This window comes from Tauraco erythrolophus, chromosome 4, assembly GCF_009769465.1.
Source record: "Tauraco erythrolophus isolate bTauEry1 chromosome 4, bTauEry1.pri, whole genome shotgun sequence".
NCBI classification, from domain to species: domain Eukaryota; kingdom Metazoa; phylum Chordata; class Aves; order Musophagiformes; family Musophagidae; genus Tauraco; species Tauraco erythrolophus.
In genome coordinates this window covers 66,267,584-66,290,454 of record NC_141468.1, presented here as the reverse complement: position 1 = coordinate 66,290,454, position 22,871 = coordinate 66,267,584, and the positions used below count along the sequence as shown (strand labels likewise).

General features: G+C 41.1%; 1 long non-coding RNA gene across 1 annotated transcript; it reads right to left on the bottom strand.

Annotated features, from left to right (window-relative positions):
* Positions 1-7,718: 7,718 nt before the first annotated feature.
* Positions 7,719-16,101, bottom strand: LOC147528900 (uncharacterized). Its single transcript, XR_015222134.1, has 3 exons — positions 11,491-16,101; positions 10,134-10,197; positions 7,719-9,373 (listed from the first exon to the last, which is right to left on the bottom strand). It is a non-coding gene; the product is annotated as an uncharacterized LOC147528900 (long non-coding RNA).
* Between the last annotated feature and the right edge of the window lie 6,770 nt (positions 16,102-22,871).

The following is a 22,871-nucleotide window of genomic DNA, read 5'->3' as shown; positions in this document are numbered from 1 at the left end:
CAAGCTGACCCAAAGTCTTGGCAGAAGCAGCTTCACCTGTCTGGTGGAAGGGGAGCCATGGAGCCGTGTCAGCATCCAGAACTGTTCTGCAAAGCTCAACTAATGGAGTGAACCTCAAACAAGAGGCAGCATAAAAAGGAGAGGTGATTTTATTTTGGGCAAACCAGGTTTCACTCACACATGGTCTGCTCTCACAGATTTTACTAGCTCATTCTTTTGTATTCAGAGGCTGGGTGATGTGTCTGCACCACTGGTCTGTCCACGATTATGTGTGGTGACAAAAGATGGGAGAAGATAGCTATTTAGTTCTCATTGAATCTTCTGGGTTGTTCTTACTATTTGCAGCCATTCGATTGGTTTTTGAATGTGTCTTTTGCACCTTTTCAAAGTTGAGAGTGACTGTGTGAATCGTTTTCTCTCCAGCTGTTCCACCTCTGTGAGTCATTAGGCAAAATTGCTGATTAACCCATTGTTCTTTTGTCTCTCTTTCTGGGTGTAGGCTTTTGTATTTAGGTTGCCCTTTGTTTTTTTCAATCTAGGTGTTTAGAGAAACTGCATATAGTTGTGCAGTGGGGACTAGATGACCTACTAAACTTGTGCCATTAACACACGCTATTCTTTCATCCCTTCAACTTCTTGTTCTCCCATCCCCAGACTGCTCATGCTCCATCCATACCAAGGCTCTTCTACATTTTTCCTACGTTTCTCCTACAGCCCTTCACAGAAGTATGTGTAGCGCTTCTGCTAGGCTGGGATCTAACCGGCTTGGGAAGGTAGGGAACTGAGGAATGTGCTTGGTGCCATTTCCTAGTGGAAAAATTTCCTGCTGGCTATGGCAGTAACTCAGGCTTGTTTCAGTTGCTCAGAGAGCAATGCAAATATAAACTTCTAAAATTAAAGGTAGCTCATGTGAATGTGCAGGACCATGATAAGAGAAGCACAATACATCTGTGTCTTTTAGGGTGATCTCCCTAGAATTTGCACCAGGGAGTCCACCAGAGCAACTTCAGAGGTGTACACTTCTGTAAAATCCAGCTTTATAACTCCCATGAGCTAGTGTCTGCAGGCACTGAGGTGGCCATGGGTTTTAAGGAGGGAGCCATGGATGAGGTTAAACTTTACCTGCTGTACAGCTACCCATATTTCTAGAAGTATGGGACATTCAGGTGGACCACCTGTTTCTCCTCCAGGCCAGGAGCAATGTCCCTGTGAGTGTACCGATGTGGGAACTCACTTTGTCAGGAGATTAGTGATGAGCTACCAACCCAAGAAAGATATAGTAGACAGACTCTACTCAAGGGACATGTTTTGAATGGCATAGAGGAGATGTCTCAAAAACTAGTGTTCTTTCACCAAGTGTGCAAAAAGCCAATATCTGCACACAGTTGAGATATTTGTTTATTGCATGTCTGTGTAGAGATGGGTGCTAGGCAGTAAAATCACAAAGCTAGGTTTAAGTTGAGCAACCAAGAGGTCAACCGTGAAAAATCTATCCCTCCCAGTTCCTTAGTATTTCCTGTCAATTCCTTTAGCTGCTTTATCTTTTCCTCTCTAATTTGAGAATTGTCTGTTAAATTAAAACAACTCATTTCCTTAAACTCTTCGAATCCATGGTTATGTCTTAAATGTAAGTAATCAATTGCTGCTTGGTTTTCTAACATAGATTCTCTAATTTGGGCCATTTCTTCTCCCAAGGCAGCAAGTACCTGGGAGGGAAAGTTGATATTCTTAACTAATCCACAGGCTAATCTCTTGGTGGTGTGGTAATTCATAGCTATCCCAACTCCAGGCAGAAGAATTGCTGCTGCAGTAATTTTGCTGGGGTTCCACAGTGTCAAGTGAGTGTTACAATCTGGAGGCAACGTAAAACCTGTTTCCTTTGTCATTTAACTTCATTGTGTTGGAAATCCTTTTTGTCTGGGAGTAAATCTGTCAGTCTTCCTTTTGAACAAGGTCCTCCTGTTATATTTGCAAGGATATATGTACAAGCTCTCCTTCCGCATAGAAGGAACCATCCCAGAGGAAGTTTGGTATGTGTCCAGGCATACTTTGTCCTTTCAATCTTTTTACAATTTGGAAGGTGTTCAAATTTTGACAATTTTTTGTATTTGACTGGGAGAGTGCAATTTACAAACTGGACACAACTTTCTGCTGGGAACATCTCTTTGAACTTAACTCTTAGCATTTCTTTATCCCTTATTTTGGTTTGTTTTCCCAAAATGTATGTACTTCTGTAGGTTATATTGATATCAAAATGATTAAGGTTAGGGTAATTTTTCAAAAGTAGAGGGGGTGTTGGTACTCCCAATACGAAATGAAAACTTCTTCTACAGATATTCCTCTGGCCAAACCAAAAGAAGTAGTGTTCACAATGCTCCTGGCAAGGCTTTCCCATACATTTTCAGACTGATCCCGCTTTTGGAATAACGTGGCAGATCCTGCAATCTGGAAAAGAAGCAAAAAGTTATAACTTTTCATTTTACAGCATGATTACACAACAGTACAGTCTTTAATGGTCCCATTGAAACAGCCTTCCACTCTTCTTCAGACTCTGTGGAGGGGGCTGACTTGGCTTGTGTGTAGTGTATCCAAGAGTTAATTCCTTCCTCTTTCACAGCAGTGTAGGTGATTAGTAGTACTGTGTAAAGTCCCTTCCATTTTTCTTTCAGCAGTTCATCTTTCCAGGAACAGATGTAGACTGAATCTACAGGTTGGAAAATGTATAGTGACCTATCCAAGGGCAAGGGAGCTCGATTGAGGTACCTATGTAAGTGTTAGCAGTCAGAAAGAAAATTCATCTACACAAAGTAGATAAACAGGCACTTCTTTATTCCAGCGTGGGGGACACAGGGGATAGCTCCATCCAAACATGCTCACCTTGGCATCAAAATCCATAGGTTTTTATACAATTTATTTTTGTTGAGTCATTGTTACACAAGTTCTTTTACATAAAAATGCATATTATCCTCGCTCTTAAATTTGACCTTTAAAATGATTGGTTTCACTAGTTACATAGCCTTATCAATATTCTTGCCCTATAACAATCATTGGTTAATTTTACTTAACTCTATTGTTCAGAGTCCCTAATATTTAAATCAAGATGGGAAGGGGTAAGGGGGTTTCCAAGCAGCATAACTGGTGTCTGTGACCGTTGCCTTAGTTTCTTAAAACAATATATGGAAAAATCTGGTAGCTAGCTGGTGAGGTCTCTATGGTTCCTTGGTTTAAAACAATACGTAGAGGAATCCAGTTGTTAGCTGGTGAAGTCTCCATGGTTCCTTGGTTTAAAACAATCCTAACCTATACATTATGCTTTACAATTTTCTACCTAACTCTCCTACTCGATCAAATCTTGATTATTTTATCAGAGTTTTTGCAATGGAAGTATGATAAAACGCATGAAAGAGACAGCAAATAATCTTTTAACATCTCTTCCCCTTTAATTTGCATTTGATCACCGTGTTACATACTTTTGACTGGATATGTTTCCCCATACAATGTTTCAAAAAGACTCACTTCTTCCCTAACTCACGGGGTAATTCTATTTCTCTATAAGGCGATTGGTAAAACATCTACCCATTTGAGTTTCTTGACACAATTTTGAAATTTGCCTTTGAAGAGTTTGGTTCATTTTTTCTACTTTTCCACTAGACTGTGGCCTCCAAGGGATGTGTAAATCTCATTTAAATTGAAGAAACTTCGACACTCCCTGGACTACTTCTGAGATAAAGTGTGGCCCATTGTCTGAAGATGACCTTTCAGGGATTCCAAGCCTAGGGATTATTGCTTTGAGTAATGCTGTAAGAACTCTAGGCTGACTGGTGTGGTAAGGGAAGGCTTCCGGCCACCCTGAGAAAGTATCTACTAAAACAAGTCGATATTTCTACTACTCACACCTTGGTGACTCAGAAAAATCTATTTGCCAGTGTTCCCCAGTAGCTGTCCCCTTTTTCACATCACCTACAGGAGGTTTTCTTTGTATTTCGGGGTGATTTACAAAACAAGTTTGGCATCTTCTTACTATTATATCTGCATTTGTTTGCATTTTTGTCTCTAGAGCATGTCTTTTAACACTGCTTATCATAGCATAATAGTGTCTCCACTATTTTAGCTGCAGTGAGAATCTGCTGATTTGGAGTTCTTCACCACCCTTCTGCACTCTTTGAGCGCTTCAGTATTTCTGCCAACTGGTTCTCCTTTTTGGAGTATTGGAGAGGGTTTGTGTTGATTTCTCGACCAGGTATCAGAGCCCCAATTATGTGTTCCTGTAGGATAGCCTTTTTTGCTGTCAAATCAGTTTTACTATTTCCCTGGATTATTTCTCCTTTTCCTCTTTGATGGGCTTTGCAGTGAATTATTGCTACTTCCTTTGGTTCTAAAACAGTGTGCAACAGATTTAAGATCTCTTGTCTATGTTTGATACCGCTTCCTTGTGAATTTAATGGCTCAATGGGCATGTACAGCTCCGAAGGCATATTTAGAGTCCATATATACATTGATTATTGTATTTTTTCCTATTTCAAGGGCACTGGTCAGTGTGATTATTTCTGCCTTTTTGCTGAGGTGTTTCAGGGCAGTGGTTTAGCTTCTATTTCTTTCCAGAGGGTTACTACTGCATATCCTGCTTTTCTTTCTCCACTATGCATAAAATTGCTACTGTCTATGTATAGTTCCAAGTCCACATTTTTCAATGGTGTATCTTTTAAATCTGGTCTGCTGGCATAAACTTGTTCAATTGTGGCCAGTCATGTTGTAATTGTTCAGCTACAGGCAATAAAGTGACTGGATTTAAAGTGGGTACTACACTCAGTCACATCTTCTTGATCTATTAGGATTCTGCCAACCAGCTTGGGGAAATCCAGTGGTGTCCTTTATAATTTAGGATGGCTATCACTGAATGAGGGACCAATACAGTTATAGGTTGTCCCAAAGTGAGGTTTTGGGCTGCTTGATTCAGCAAATCTGTAGCAGCCACAGCCCGTAAGCATTCCAGCCATCTCTTGCTTACTTCTTCTATTTGTTTAGAAAAATATGCTGCTGGTCTTTTCCAGCTTCCCAATATTTGGGTCAAAAATCCCAAGGCCACATGCCCTTGTTCATGCACATATGGTTCGAGAGGTTTCATTGTTTCAGGTAGCCCTAAGGCCAGGGCATCCATCAAGCTTTTCCTTATCATTTCAAAGCTTTTCAGCATTCAGGAGTCCATTCCAGCAGTTCCCCTGGGTTTTTAACTGCTTCATATAGGGGTTTGGCCTTCAGTCCAAAATCACGTATCCAGATGCAACAAAATCCCGATGTCCCTGAAAATCCTTTTAACTGTTTTTTTTTCATGTGTTTTATTTTTGGTTCTGCAATTCTACAGATAGCTTGCTTTCTATTCCAAGTTCTCTTTGTCCTTTTGATATTTTAAAACCCAGATATTGAATTGCTTCCTTTGCTCTCTGGGTCTTTTTCTGGGAGATTCTGTATCCTTCCTGGCCCAGGTAATTCAATAAGCTAACTGTTGCCTCCACACAGTCTTTCCCAGTTTTAGCTCCTACTAGGATGTCATCAAGATATTGCAGCGAGGTCACCTGGTTCTTTTTGCTTTGCCATTGCTTCAATTCTTTTGCCAATACGTTACCAAACAGGGTGGGGCTATTCTTGAATTCTTGGGGAAGTACAGTCCAACACAACTGCACCTTTCTTCCCCTTGAAGGGTTTTTCCATTTGAAGGTGAAGATTGACTCTGTCTACTGGGATACAGAAGAAAACATCTTTTAAGTCCAAAACAGTAAAGTAAGCATTCGTTTCAGGCACCAAGGCTAACAGGGTGTAGGAATTTGGTACAGTAGGCTGTATGTCCACAGTTATTTAGTTTATTGCTCTTAAATCTTGTACTAATCTATATTCTTGAAAGTGAGGCTTCCTTACTGTCAAAATAGGTGTGTTAAATTCAGATTGACATTCCCTGAGCAATCCATACTGTATAAAAGCATTTATCAAGTGTTCCAATCCTTTACGCACTTCCAATCTAATAGAATATTGATTTAATCTCACTGGTCTGGCTCTTGGTTTAAGTTCTGTCCCAACTGGAGACATGTTCTTTGCTTTACCTGACTTTTTTTGAGGCCCAGACTAAGGAATTACTGCTTCCAAGACCGCATCTGGGATGCAGTTCTCAAATCCTTCTGAAGTTTTATCTGTTAGTAAACAGATTTGAGCCTTCCATGCAGTCCCTTGAGGGACGTGCAGCTGTACAGAATTAACAGAGAAAGTTATTTAAGCATTTAATTTACAAAGTAGATCTCACCCTAACAAGAGGAAGAGACACTCTGACATATATAGAAATTCATAAGTTTATTTAATATTTAAAATTGTACACTCCATAAGTTGCAAGAACAGCCATAAATTTTTTCTTCCCGTTGCCCCAACAATTGTTAGAGAAATTGTGCTCAATAGTCCTTTGCAGCTTGCTATTATAGAATGTGTTGCTCTACTATCTATTAAAAAAATCTACTGTCTCATTCCTCAGCTTTACTGGAACCAGGGGATCTGCTAGGGAAGTTCTTATAATTTCCCCCGGTCCTCACCACTCTGTTTCAGAACCTTCCAAGACCATCATGTTAATATTCTCACTTTCTTTCCTTCCATCTTATTCAGGGCACTAATTTTTCCAATGTCCTTTTTGTCTACAGATCGCACGCTGATTAGGTCCCAAAGAGGGACCCCTTATTTGTCCCATTCCTATGCCTCTTTCTGGTGCCCCCTCCTTTTCCTCCTCTACTGCCTCTCTCCCTTCCTCTGGGAACACCCCTGTTCGCAATAGCCACTGCCTAAAGAGAAGCCTGCAGCTTTGTTTTGGCATGTTCTTTCTTTTCCCTCCCTATTATTGTATACTTTAGAAGCAATTTCAGTTAATTGTGAGATAGACATTCCTCCTGCTCTGTCCACTTTGCAACTTTTTTCTTACACGATTTCACCGACGGCTTCCAATTCAATAAATCCAAGGTAGCAAACGGGACAGGTACGAACATAGGATTACCTTAAGGTCTTAATGCTTGCTTCAAAGGAGCCTGAATTACAGGTCTAGTGTTTCCTCATGTTCTACTTGAGATGGGGCTAAAACCCTCATTTCCCATCTGTCCCCCTTTTTTTTTTGTTTGTTTGTTTGTTTCCCTTCCTTTTTGACATTTTACGGTGGTGTGGAGGAAGGAACCAATAATTGTATGTTTTCTTGCTTATCCCTCCACAACATAGAACTCCCTGATTTGTCTCTTCTATTTCAAGGCATGGCATTATCAGCTCATTTCCTAATTTACGTTTCTTTTGTGCATCTAGTTTTCTATACCATGATATGAAAGCATTGACAAATAGCACGTCATTCCATTTCCCAAGTTGCCGACAAAACAACCTCAATTGCAATATAGTATCAAATGATCAAGACCCATTTTCTGGCCACTGTTCACCATAACGTAGTTTATAATTTGGCCACCATTGATTACAATACCTCTTCATTTTATCTTTACTCATTGGATCTCCCACAAATTTATTCCAGTTTTTCAAAATGCAAACCAAAGGGGTACAAGGTGGAACCATGGATTGACCTGACCCCATTCCTCTTTTTTCCACTAAGTACATACTTGGCTCTGATCTTAGTCAGTTAAGGTAATCTTTTCCCCCATTACCAAGTGTCTATGTGTGATTTAATCTTCCGTGGAAAAATATTAGGGTTTTTTTTTTCTCACAACTTTAAAAGATTTGCCCCCCTTTTGCCTTTGCACAAATATCTCTTGAATGTTGCACCTTCATGTTGCTCACCACCCTGGCAATGAAGGGGATTCGGAGGAGTCCCTGATCAACTGGTCAGTGCATGCTGCGGTCCTGTACGATCCTTTTCTCTGCCGCTGGGGTAGGCATGATGATCCAGGCAAGGTCTTATGGCAGTCCCACCAGGGTCACCAAAACACTGTCCCAAAAACTAGAGTTCTTTTCATCCAGTGTGCAAAAAGCCAATCTACACATAGAGTCGAGATATTTGTTTATTCCATATCTGTGTGGAGATGGGTGCTATGTGGAAAAATGACAAAGCTAGCACACGGAGGTGCTTAAAACTATGCTATTTATACATAACATTATTACCTATGCATAAGTTATAACATTTCTATTGATAACTATTCTCCTTAACCTCTTCTGATTGGTACAAGCTTTCTTCATTTGCAGTTAAAGGTATAATCGTCTAGAAAATCATTGCGCATGCTCAGCAGGTTATGGTCTTCAGGAGGTGGGTGGCTTTAGCAATGAGGTTGTGTTTTTCATATTAAAATGTGTAAAATTCAGCTCAAGGACAAGAATTTTGCAACTAATTAAAAATTTACACAGCCAAATCGCCAAGATCCTGGTACAACAGGATAAGGGCCCTCATTTCTTAAGTTTAAATGCTTAGACAGGTCCTTGTGACCTGACTTTATCAGGGGGGCTGCTGGTTCATTTTGAAGGACCGCTTCCCTGACTGTGGTTCTGATACCCAAAAAGTCGGCGCAATTGAACTTTCCAAGACTCATTTTGGAGTTTTAGAAAGAAGGCATTCTTTGTTGCAGCGCCAAGTGCGTTGGGAATATCTCCTCCTAGCATGCACACCTGGTCCCTGGACAGAAACTTAGTTATACACTACAATCATGCATATTCATAACATATTTACATATTCATTGTTATTCTTTTAAACAATTGGTTAATTTTCTCTCACTTTACATGTAAATTACTTGTCATGCTCAGTTCTCTTCCTCCTCCCTTTTCTTTTGGGTGTGGGGTATGTTTAGGGTAGGTGGTCCATGAGTCGGTGGTCACGATCTCCCCTTGACGGAATTACATTTTCCCCAAGTCACTGCTGCACATGTTTACAATTCAGAAAAACATGACTACAAAGTTTAGACATTTTCTGGGATGTTCCCTTCAAGGGCAGATAGTTCTGGATAAAGAGTCTCCCTTCTAATTACTTCTGACAGCTTCAAGGATGGTCATCTGGTTATGTTCTTTAGGTATGTGTAAACCGCCTACTAAACCTTTCATGAAATTCTTACACAAAAATTTTAACCCCTTCATTGTTAGATAACAGTTACACAGATCTTCTCTCCTTCAAGTAACAGGTTCGGACAGGCAGTTATTCGCTTTATCCTTCTGCCCAAGGAAATGTCTGGTCAGAGCTCAGGCTATAGATGACCCAGTGGGATAGACTTGCCCCCAAACAATCAAGTGCAGAGATTCACTGGTTTGTCAAACATCTGGCACAATATTACTGCAGGAGGAAGGGAAGGGGCCCTGGCTTCACACCAGGATGGAAAAAGAAAATGGTAATTGGTCATTTCTTTAAGAAGAGACATAGGACACAGGTTTCCTGAAGAAAAAAAAAAAAAAAAAAAAATCAGTCCGTTGTCATCTTACACTATTCCCAACCATAAAAATAAGAAAAATGGTCAGTCCTTACAAGGAGGTTGGAGACATTAATCAATGTTTTTGAAGCACTAAGTACTATAGCAATAAATTACATGGGAAATTCTATGAGGATATTACTAATTGTATATACAGGGCAGAGTTTGAATAGGATATAGTAAATAAGGCAGGAGGCCATGCACTTAACAATGGGGATAAAAGAAGCTAATGAATAGTTGCTCATTAAATGCATGCCCTCCATGCGCACAGAAAGGCCAAAGGTCCTGTGTAAAATGGTATATGTTATTCTGTAATTAAAGATTTTACAGTGCATGCATAGAGTTACAAGTTTAATTTGTCTGGGAAACTTTAAATCAGGCATTTCCTATCCTCTGAGTACTCAACTTTGCAGCCATAACACTCTTTGAACATAGGCTTTTTATGTAATTCAATAGAAATCATTTAAATATCGTGTTTCCCCTGCTTGTCTTGCCACAGCTGGCATGAGCTCCTTCTCCCATGCTGCCTTAGCCATCTGGAACAGAGTAAATGGCTTCCTGAGTTCCCTTAAATCCCATCTCTAAATCCCATCTTCTGGGCCTATGTCGTGGGTTAGGCCGATCCAGCAACTAAACTCCACGCAGCTCTCCCACTTCAGTAAAGTGGAGAGGAGAAAAATATAATAAAAGAGCTGAGGGTTGAGACAGGAACAGAGGAGCACCCACCAACCACGGTCCCAGGCAAAAGAGGCTCAGTTCCCTTTAAGCAAAACAGTTTATTAACAGCTACCTACAAAGAGAAAAGCAAACAAAAACGGTTACTTGAGAGGATAACAAGAAAACAAGGCCAGAACTTAAAATCAACACCACTCCCCCCGCCTTTTCCTTTTCTTCCCGGCTCTACCTCCTCCCCCCAGCGACGCGGGGGGCAGGGAATGGGGGAGTGCAGGTCAGTTCATTCCATGCTGTTGCTGCCACTTCTCTTAAAGGAGAAGGAGTCCTTACACCATTGTCCCTTGCTCCAGTGGATCCCCTACTCACAGGGAAATATCCACAGACTTCTCCAGCGTGAGGTCCTACCCGCAGGAGGCAATCCTTACCCCATTGGATTGCTCCAGGTTTTGCCACAGTCTCGGACTTTTAAGGAGTTGTTGCCACTCGCTCTAGCGTGGGTCGTCATATAGACTTTAAATGCATCTCCATACAGACTTCAAATGCGTAAATGTGCCTCCCATGTGGACTTTGAATGCGTAAATGCGCAAATGCGCCTCGACCTGTGCCCATGATTCACAATAGTCTCAGGCTCAGGCATCTCCTTTAACAAAACACCTCTCCATCAGCGGGGGGTTGTCCCACGGGCTCTAGATGCGTACCGTACTCAGGCTCTGGCATCTCTTCTCGACGTGGATTTTCCACGGGCTGCGAGTGGGTCTCTGCTTGCTCCACCGAGAACTGGTTGCAAAGAGGCCGCTTGCAAGGGCACTGAACTGCGGCACACGTTGTCCCATTCCATCTTCACTGACCTGGTATCTGTGTGGCCATTTGTCTCAGATCTCAGTCTTTTCTGGTGAACTCGGCTCGGCCAGGCGCTGGGAGCAGGGGCCACGCACCCCTCCCTTCTACTCGCTCCTGGGCAAAGGCACATCTTTCTGGTTCCTTTGTCCCAAAGTAAACAAGGCAATTCGCAGAGGCGCCAATTGGCTCAAGCCCCGAGGGGGATGGGAGTCCCTTCTGATGGGCAGCTTCTGCCACCCGGACCTCCCCCCCCACATCAAACCATGACAGCCTATTACTCCCGTGCATCTTTCTAATAAAAGAACCTGGTCCCATTTCTTGACCAAGCTTTGTGGCATTAAACTTAGGTCCCTATCAGGTCTTGCCTTTCCTTCTCTTTTCTGCTGTTTTTATACCATATAGACATGAATCTATAAGATGTCAATAGATCTGCCTACATTTATTAATATAAAATGAGACCGTTAGTGATTTAGTATTCTGAAGTTTTCCATGTCAGATTAATTAGTTCAGAGAAGTGTTTAGTTCAGTCTAAATTAGGTTTTAATGAAATAGCAGCAAACCGACTTACTATATATGGAAACTCAGACTGACTGTTGTCTTTCTAAAGAAATCTGAATTCCAGTACCCTGCTGAAAATAATAAAGGTAAATAAACAGCAAACGATCAGATTGCATTCAATTATCATCCAGAAAAAATAAAAAGGAAATTAATACGTTTCAGTTTTATATTGCAAATGTATTATAAGTATAGTCAACAGGAAATAAATATCCAGCAGTAAAATGGTTACAGAGCAAATGCAGTACTGGTACCGGAAAAGCATTGATTTCAGTGTTTTGCAGTTGTTCAACATGTACCAGCTGAATTTGACCCAACATGTTCTGTATCTGAAACAAAAAATGTAAGGATTTGAAATAAAACAGTGGCATAATGATCTCTCTGATCAGCACATTAAATAATCACTTTTTAATATATGGTAGAAATAACAAGTAGTGCAGGGGAAGTTTTGACATGGGCATCAGCAGAAAGTGGAGATGGCACTCGGTGTCATTTTCCTTGTGCTTTTGCTTGTAACATGCTTTTACTCTAATTGTTCTAGTGGTTTGTCACTTTACAACTTTTCTCCACCATTATTTTATGAGATAATATTTGGTTTTGCTTTCCACAAAATTTAAATAATCAAGCATGTTTGTTGTTCTCATCACTCTGAACTTTTCAAATTGCCACCATCATCATTTCTCTTTGCTTTGAACAAGGCTGGTACACAGTGCTGCTGTTATCTCCGCCCTCCTGAGCCTCCATGGCTTTGCAGAGATCACAGATCAAATGACCACATGCTGTGTATTTTCCTGGGACCAGAGAACCACTGATTCTCCAGCCACTATAAACTCTCCTAATTTGTGTTATAGATGAGATTCTCAACCTGAAAAAGGACAATCATTCACGTACCACATGAATTCAAAATTCAGTCGTACGGTATTCGCTGTGTTCTGCAGAATATTTTTGAAAGAAAATAACATTAAGACAACATACGGATTAAATGTAAAGAAAAGAAACCAACCCTTGCCTGCTGACAAGCTAATTTGCATTGCTCTAAGAATTACAGAATGAAGTAAAATTATTTTATTGCTTTCTTTCATCATTATGCCACAGTACTAATTACACTCCTGGTGTTCTAAAGTCTATAACGCTATTTCCTGCCACTGAGTTCCTATTTCTTTATTAACTTGATTCTTTAAACACACGGTTTATGCCTCTAGTAAGGACCTGGTAACAGTCTATCATCTTACAATGACACCAGTGGGTAAGCCTTCATCTAGTGTGAAGACAGAAATGGCAGATCAATGACTCTGTAGAATTGAAACCGTAGAAAAATGATTAATATTTTTCAGGATGATCAGCATATGCTGCCAGAGAATGAATACAAAATCATCACATTTTAATATGGAAAACTGATGAAGTCTAGAGCATAAATAATACAAATTATGCAAGCACATCTCTGCATGCATGTAAGAGACTGGTGTTTTTCAGTGTATGGAAGGCACTATACATCCTGAAGGATACTTGCTTTGTTGGTATCACTGCTTTGCATAGACGTCAGTAAGACCGACCTTTCATTTCAGACACTATTTCCAGCTGACTTCAGGAAGCGTTGAGGAATTTCAACCAAGAATCAAGCACATCTCTGATAAAGATGGTCCCACTGCCATAGCTCTGACAAGCTCAAGGCTTAACGTGGAACAAAGGGTCATTGCTGTCTGGTCTGGGAAGTGTTAGCAAACTGCACGTAAGCATAGGCAAGCCTAATAATAACCAGTTTCAAGGTGCTTCCCCATCACTGCTAGAAAGAGATGCGTGAAATATGACTTTGTTCTTGTTAAGAGTATAATAAAGTTGTCGACATAGAGAACACACAGCTGAAGGATTAAACACCAAGGAGAAAGTGTCTTGCATGGGAATCAAGCTTACGTTAGTAAAAGGAGTGCTTTATGGCAATTTAGTCTGATGGCCGACTACAACACGACTGCAGAAACATTTTAATATAGTCCTTCAACTAACGTTGTACCTTCTGCCCGTGGCTTTTAGGGGGCTTTTGGCAGTGGAGGATTTCTGCACAGAAGCCATCCCTGAGACACTGCTAGGACCGGAGCTGCAAAAGGTGATGGCAAAAGGCTTGGCAATGCCTTGGCTGTAATGCTTCTGTGGATGTGCTGGAGAGAAGACCTTGGTCGGGGGGAAGTGGTGAGTTACTGCATCTCCTTTCTTCTATTTCAGGGAAGGGAGGCAAGCTTGGGAACAGGGCTGGAGGCTAACAAATACTGAGCCCGTAGGATATTCCAGCACTAAGACAAAGGCTCTGCTATTAAGGAATACGTTTATGCCTAAATGAGGTCTCCAAACGTGAGATGTCTGTCATCAGTACACTCGCCTGGCAAAATTTGGTGGTGTGACTTCCAACCATATACCCAGCAATTGTCACAGGCTTGTTTGGAGACACTGTCAGATGTGACTTTGGAATCTTTATTTCCATAGCTATATTTTTCTCTTCATTAACTGATTATAGGTGCAGTTCCTGATAAAGCCAGTGGAAATCATACCCAAACGTTTGGCAATAGAAACTTAGCCTGTTCACTTGATGCCAATGTAGCTTTTTTCCAAGGTCTTTTAATTAACTATAATCAGAAAGTTGTTGTTTATGTTTTTAATAAAGCTTTTGGTAGATAGTTTTATTTTTAAGAAAAAAAATTTTGGGTTTTTTTCCCCCTTAGTAAAGAACAAAATTTCTGATATTGACTGAAGCAATGCATAAGTGAGGCAGATTGTGGCAAGATTTTGTCTGAAGTGCTTTGTCACTGTCCTTCCTGTCCTAACCGCTATCCTATTTGCGTGTTCAACCTCCCCTGCATAAAGATCACAAAGTTAGACAAATTATTGCAGTGATTTTGTCATACAAGCAAGTGCTTTAGGCTGATTTACATCAAGAGAATAATTTCTAGTTTTTCCTACCTTTAAAGATATTTTGTATCTTACCTTCTGTCCTGTTGCTAATTATTTTAAAAGGGGCTTTGTAGTAGAAAAGGAGATCTGTCACCGAACCAGTCATTTTTCTGGCACACTGCACTGCGAGTAATGCAATTGCTTAAGTAAAATGGTGCAGCTTTAACAACATAATCTAATTGCTCATTTCTTTCCCTTTCATTCTAATAATGTAAGATATTATGAACTCTTTGCAGATATAGTAATATCCCATAAGTATTTCTATAGGATTTATGTTGTAGTTTAATATTATTTCAAAGAAAGCAGGACAAAACATAATTCTTGCCATTTTGCTCAGTTACTCATTCTGTGATTTTTTTCATGTTCTCCTGCTATCATTGAAAAGAAATGATCAAATTAACCATTTTAACAAGCACTTGCTAGTTGTGCATACGTAACATTCATTTAAATGACTTGTGAAATCAGTCAAATAATGGGGCCTAATCTCCTCGCCCTGAATAATGACTTCAAGGAAGATCCACCTCCCTCTCAGGGAAAGAATAGATAGCTGGGAATGCTCAGGGGAATAAAAGGGTTTAAAGCACGACACATAAAAGGCTGAGTAGAGGAGTCTTTGAAAATAAATGCAGGCTTCAACAAAAGATGAGAAAGAAAAGGGTACAGAGGGAGCAGGCGGACTTGGCTAGATATGGGCAGCGCATACAGAAGAGGTTGCTGAAGCAATGCATAATGCCCCAATTGAGGGGTGAATGCGCTGTAGGTGCTGGGCTGTAGGCAGGAAAAAATGCATTTTGATGAGGGGCACGGGATATGCAGAGGCTGACTGTGGCTAATGGGGGAACAAAGAGACCTGAAAAGGAAGCCAGTCTGGAAAATGACACCAATTATCTCAAAATGAAGTGGTTTTATTTCCACTAGTATACAATGAGCTATTCTTCACCATCACAACATGATGAAGGTGAGAAAAAGAGAGCTGAGGCCCATAAAAATATTCCTAAAATGACAGAAATGATAACAATTCTTTCCCATTTTCCCATATCTCAGATTTAGATCTAACTGAAAATAAAAGGCACCTGATTCCCCATCAATCCAGAGTGAAACAAAAATCATAATAATGCCTCACAGTTACACATCTTCTCTCTGAGTTGTTTGCATTTGTAGCAAAGTCATACTGGAAGATTCTCTTACAGCAGGACTGGACTAGGCTGTAGTGTTTCCAATGAATGTTTACATCCACTTCTCTAGACAACAAGCAAACATAGAAGTGACCAAAGAAGATGGTAGGTAAGCTGTTGGCTGCTACCTTCTGAAGTTAGCATGGTTTGAATTTGAAAGATTAAAAAAAAATAAATTATTATTTTTAGCCATTTCTCAGTTTTTGTAATCAGTAGGCTGATGATAGGTTAAACACGTAACTAAAAATGAAGACAGCAGGACTTCAGTGAAATAACAGATTTGAGCTGTTGTAGCTGAAAGAATGATTTGACGTAACATGGTTAACATTTTTAATTGTGTCAGAGCTAACAATTTTATGTAGATGTGCTAAAAGATCATCACTGCCTGATAAATTTCCAATAATGTATATTCAGTCACCTCAAATTATTCAAGTGTTAGCCGTTGAAAAGAAAATTCATCTACACAAAGTAGATGAACAGGCACTTCCTTATTGCAGCGTGGGGGACACAGCGGATAGCTTTGTCCAAACATGTCCTCCTTAGCATCAAAATCTGTAGTTTTTAATATGATTTTTTTTGTTGTTGTTGAGCCATTGTTGCATAAGTTCTTTTACATAAAAATGCATATTATTCTTGCTCTTAAATTTGACCTTTAAAATGATTGGTTTCACTAGTTACATAACCTTATCAATATTCCTACCCTATAACAATCATTGGTTAATTTTACTTTACTGAATGGAATCCTTGATATTTAAATCAAGATGGGAAGGGGTAAGGGGGTTTCCAAGCAGCATAATTTGTGTCTGTGACCGTTTTCTTTGTTTCTTAAAAAAATACATGGAAAAATCCAGTAGCTAGCTGGTGAGGTCTCTATGGTTCCTTGGTTTAAAACAATACATGGAAGAATCCAGCTGTTAGCTGGTGAAGTCTCTATGGTTCCTTGGTTTAAAACAATCCTAACCTATACATTATGTTTTACAGTTTTCTACTTAACTGTTCTACTTGATCAAATCTTGATTATTTTATCAGAGTTTTTGCGACACAAGAAGCAATTGAGGCACAAGACTTAACCATGGATGTTTGGCATTACTCTCCCTCTGAGATTATGTATTGGGCTAGACCAGTTAAGGGTCTGACCCAGTATTGTAATGGAAATATTTTAAGCTCTTATTTCCTAGGAGAGTTTGCAATGGACTGAGAAGATCTTGTTTGAGCAGTTGGATATCCTTGGTCTGGAAGAGTATAAAAATGCCAATGTCCTTCCATAACACATTGTTGAGGTTCAAATATGGCAGTGTTTTCTGAATATAGAATATGAATCTTAAAATAAATTTAGTGAATGGGTCTATGTTGACTGTGACAGATAGATAACCAGTTGCAGATGCAAGACTTTTGGATGATGAAAGGCATCATCAAGGCCTTCTTCTGTGAGTTGGTGCCATACTTTCATGATCCTTACACGAGATTTCTGAGCCCATAGCCATGCCCAAGTAAGTGGCTGACATCCTTTAGAGTCTCGCAGCCTTCAATCATTACTTCTTGGTCACTAATCCCTTTGGGATGGGCAGGTCCACTATGGGCAAAGAGATTACGGAGATTGAGTCCTCCAAACCTTCTTTATTCTAGTAATGCTATGGATCTGAGAAGTTCTCGAAGACTTTGGTCTCCTTGACTTCCTAAATTGAGAGGGTGGCTTTGGCAAGATTCATATGCTCCTTCTCTTACCAGCCTACTGCAGCTACAACTACATTTGCTGTAAAGCTTTTCTCAATCTCTAAAGGAAATTTATGGATTTTTCAGCAGATTTTGGTGCAGGGAGTCATGATGTGGCATTTTCAACGACTTCAGCCTTGGGCTGGGTGGCAATATGACTACCTCCGTTCCAAGAGGGTAAAGGTTCATGGTGTTTATGTTTTGTGGGAAATGTCATATACCCTATGTTGTTTGATCATAAGGCCATACCTTGACAGCAAGAGTTCACCTGCAAGGTTTAACCATGCCTTTTTTGCATGTAGGCTGGAAGTAGGATGAGCTTTTGGTCATCTCGCTACCAGATGACGATCTTTGTGCAGCACACAGACTTGGCTCCATCACTCCCAATATTCTTCAGTTATAGGTGTTTTCTGAGCCCCGCACAAACTCCATGAGGATGCAGGTGAGCCATTCCATATAGGTTGACCAATGGAGACCAGTTCCCTGGTGGCTGCATGCATGGCCTCCTCCTCATTTCCGGGGACACTAGGAGACCAGGAAGGCAGTGATGTCCTGGACACTGTCTGCATTGTACATGGAGGCACTTAAAGTAGAACAAAGTGGGGTGATTAAACAGCAATGCCTTCTTGCAATGCCTGTAATGAGAAAACTAAAAAAGAAAAGCTTTTTGAGATGTTGATGTGTCATCTTCCTCTTTTCTGGGGGAAGGGGTGGAGAGTTTCTTCACACCCTGGTACACTCCATAAGACTGACCTACTTCGTCTACTCGCTCCTCAGGGATGTGCAATCCACCATCTCTTTAGTTTACTCTTAGGTCTCTGACTTTCTCTACCCTTTTTGCCCCTCCTCTGGTGGCATGGAACTCTGTGGTCTCAGAAAGTCATTGTGCTGCCTCCTGTGCCATCCCCACACTGGGGAGAGCCAGGCAGCAGCCGCAGCCCAGCAGGAACAGTGATGGGGTGGAGAAAAGTTTACCTGCTAACAGATCTACCAGAAGCAGTGTGGAGAAAAAGTGGCAGGGGCGGGGAAACTCCATGAAGGCTGTGAAGGCAGAACTACTCTTGATAAGGAAACGGAGGGCTGGGCTGATTAGGTCCTGGAGGAACGGAAAGGAGTCCTTCAGAAAAATAACCTTCCCTCCCCCCGTTTCCCTAGTGGGAGGCAAGAGCTTCTCCCGTGCTCCCAGCGCCCCCCTTATGATGGGCCAACGGTGCCCATGGGCTCTACTCCTGCCATGCTCCCACCCAAGGAAGACAGGTACGAAGTAAACACTAGGCAAGGCTTGAAAGAAAGACTCAGGGTAGACGTGAGAAGAAGAGTTGGAGCTAACAGAAACAGAGCAGCAAAAGCATTCAAATGGCAAAATATGTGACTGTCACAAGCCTACAGCCATCTCTGTTCAGGGAGGAGGAAGAGCTGGGCAGGGACCCACTGTCTGTGCTCAGATAACTGCGTTATCATGACGCATCCCCATGTGCAGCTCACCCAGGCCCTGACAGTGAGTCAGGCACTTGTACAAGATGGGAGTGTGGCGAGACTTTTCCTATAGCTTATGGTTCCAGTGCATTTCAAAACACAATAGTCCCCATGGGCAGCCTGGCAAAATCCATCTCTTCTCTGCAGTTTTGAGACCAGTGCTCTCATCCCACCAGATACCTTACAGCTCCTCTATCCTCATCCTTCTATTTCAGAGATATTGTAGAAAAGGGGTACGCATCTGCTGAGGTCAGAACTGGGGCTGATGGCAGAGGAGGCAGCTGGCATCTGCTCTGTAGGGGAGGAGGTTGAAGAAGTGTCCCTGGGTGTGCCCTTCCAGGAGTCTGCTGTGGGATTTGGAGCCAGGCTGCCAAGAGTGATGTCCAAGGTCTCATATTCCTGCAGACTCTCCTACATGTGGACACTGAGATTCATGGTGTGGAAATCCAAGGCATATGCTGGCTCAGTTGCATGATCCCTCCCAAACACTTTCTCAAGCTCCCTGTACTGGCACAGGACTGACTGCTGATTATAGTTACTGACCTGCAAGAAGACTATCTTCATCTTTGGATTTTTAAGGTAGCCTTGTTCACCACTTCTCCTGTAGGTGATAGCTGGTGACAGTTTCTCAACCTTCAGAGATCGCTACTGGGTTATCTTGCCCCTTGAGAAACTCCTCTTTCTCTCATGGAACAGGTTCATGGGTAATGTCGTATCTTCAGGGCTGCAGGCTGCAGTTATCTGAATTTCTTGGCAGGTGGAAGAGGGAGCTTCCAGTATGGTAGAGAAGAGTAGAAGTGTGGAGAAGAGATAACACAAAAAGGATGATAAAGAAAGACGAGTTCAGCAAAGGGGCTCAACAACAGAAGGCAGGAAAAATTAGGAGGAAAAGGTTTCAGACGTGAAGTCTGGATGAATGAGGATAAAGTAGCAGATAGGCAGACACGACTAAGGCAGTTGAGGACTGGCAGATAAATGCAGAAGTTGACCCTGCAACCTCCTTCAGGCTTTGAGGCCACTCTTCAGAGTCTGTGAATGCATGTACCTTAGCTACATGCTGGAGGTCCTTGTAGCGGAAAGCCCACACCAGGATTTAGGACCTATTACTTTGTTGAGTATTGGAGTGATGTGGAGCAGAGCTTTTGGTTTGCTTTCATCCAACAAGAATCTATTTTTCACGCTAGCACCACTTTGAGAAACCAACTAACATGTGACAAGTGGGGACAGTCTGGAGATTCACTTCGAAGCTACCCTATTGCTATAAACCAAATTACTAAGGTAGACAGAATGGTTGTGACTTAAAAGTACCTGAATATGTCTGTTCATGACCATGATCAAGAATTTTTATCACATGCTGTATTATTATTATATTTTCCCTAAGGGTTCTATTTAAAGGTATATGTTTTAAAAGAAATAATATGATTACTGCTTATGGTTTCTGGCTTTCTGCAAAGTGGAGAAAACTAAAAAGAATGTTTTCTGAACAGGACAGCTTTGTGATAACATAAAGAACTCCACTCACACTTTGCTTTTCTGCCATGTTGTAAATATTTCAAATCCAAATAAGTTTGTGTAGCAGCTGACAGATATATTGATTTTGCAAGTATAAATCTTTGAACAATGTCACTTGCATTTTTTTTTAAACAGATCATTTTTTTTAAAAAAAACCCAAACAACTAAATTGAAAGATCTGTAGCCCTATGGGAGGAAATAGTAACTGCCTGTGAAACTTGATTTCTGTATTTGCACCACAATAGTGAATTATTTGCATGTCTATTGCCTAAAGCTTAACTTCTGGTGATTTCCTAAACGCTGAAGAATCGAGTCTAAGCCTTTAACTTTGCAGATGTCTGAAGCTCTGCAGAACTGACATTGATAAACTCTACCATCTTGAAAATAAGCCCTTTTGTAGCTTTTGTATAAGTAATTTTCTTTCATGTTCTAGTTTTGCTAAGCTTAGCTTGTGGCTGAGTATCTCAAACCACGGCCAGATGGGCAGTTATAGCTAGAACCAAACTGCTGTGCCCTTGCTCTGCACCTGTGTCCTGGGCACCAGCTGTGGTCTGGAAGTCACGTGACTGTTTTAGACAAGGGTCAGGGGTTGTCAGCAGCGGTGGAGAGCCACTCTTGTGCCTCTCTAGCTCCCAGGCTGGCCTGAATCCCACCATTCCCAAGCACACGCATTTGAGTTTGTTTCAATTGGGCCCCTGTCCAATAGAACAATAGCTGTACCTTTTGTTAATGAAACTCCATCTTCATGAAAGCTTCAGACATCATCTAGAGTGGAAGATCTTTTACTTATCAGGCATCTTACGATTAGTCATGCAGTAGAAATAAGCAGGGCAGACTTTGTTTAGTTCATGATGCATGAACATGGCATGATGCAGGACTTGGGAAACCCCAGAACGTAGCAATATCATCCTCTGTTGATAATAATCGGGAAGTCAGTCTTTAAATTCAGAATTTGGATTGCCTATTGATGATTGCACCTATTTGCTAGCTCATTCATAGAAACTAGAGATGAGAAAGATGCACTAACATCTTCTGCTCCCTCAGTGCAAAACCGTTCTAATTGAATCTTACCTTAGCCTAGTTTATCAAAATGATAAACCTAGCTTATCTAAATGTTCATAAAACGTAGCGCCAGTCTGGAGGGTTCACTGCTAACAAATATTCTTTGTTGCAATATTTCACTACGCTTTTATGGGCGAATCTATAGCTGGTCACACGTTTTTTCTTAGTGAAGATAGATTATAAAGTTGTATCTGGCAAAAGTGGTTTTGCTATAGCTTCTTCCTTTTCTGATATGACAGTTCTCTGCAATTTTTTCTGCCAACTCAGAGCTGAACAAGCCTAACCAGTAAACACAACTGTAGCAGAGATCTGGACTGCAAAGCAATGCCCTCATAATAAGAAATCAATAGGAGCAGAAGTTTTGCTAGGAAGTTCCCTGTTACAGCAAGATGCGATATGTTTTTGGGAACCTTTGAACCTTAGTTATGTTTATCCCACAAGCTGTCACTGACGTGGCCATGCTGTGAAGAAGTGCAATCTCTGGATGATAGAGCTGTGCTGGGAGAAACTTTTAGTGTAATTCCACTGCATCAGCAGAACTTCAAGGATGTATATAGATATTCATGTGTCTGTGTCACTCCAACCCTTTATTGAACAAAAGTCTTGGTCCTTCAGCTTCTGTCAGCAGTCCTTTAAGCAGAAACATGGGTGCCAAGAACAAGTCTTGTACGTAAGAAAGGGCTAGAGATGGAGGGCTATTGAACTGCAGTGAGTGAGGGGATGAGTGGCAGAAAGAAGCTCCTTTTCGGTACAGTTCGACGCCTCTCTTCCTCTGTGAGTCAATGCCTTTGTCTCTCCATGCTTCAGTGATTCTCTCTCCCACTCAGCTTAAATTCTGCATCTCAGCAGCCAAGAGATATGGGTAATAAATCCTGAATGCAGACAAGAGGTGCTTAAGATCAGGAATCTCAGCCCGCAGTATGAACTGAGAAGCCGAAGATGGAGACGATGGCTGAAGCCTGCCAAGACTCAGAGGAGCGCAGCAGCGTGCCAGATCCTCGCTGGATTTGAGTATATCAGCCTGGTAAGCGTCCAGTAAAGGGGCCCAACTGGCTCCGCAGTGCTGGTTTTGTGTACGGTGTCACTACTAAAGAGGTTTTACAGCAGAACTCATCTCAAAACCAGACCAGTTATCAAAGCTAATGCAGGGCAAGGCCTTGAAGACAAATAACAATGTATTTATATAGTGCATTTCTTTTTACCAGCAAACATGGGAAAAAGCGCATCGATTCCAGATTACGATGTCAGAGATACATGAAGAACATCTGTCACTATGACAGAACCATAAATCATCGCACTGAAATCCTGACATGCTATTTTTTTCATTGGCAAAGTAGTTCTTTAAAATGGAATATAATTATGTTGCTTAGAGCCACATATTATCTATTTTAAACCTGCCATTTTTCTCATGTGAAAAATGTCAGATGAAACATACTAGTTTTGTTCTGTTTTTAAATGAAGCTAGTTAAAAAAAAATGACCGCAGTAATTCAAGGTGCTGCTAGGAATTGTCCCAA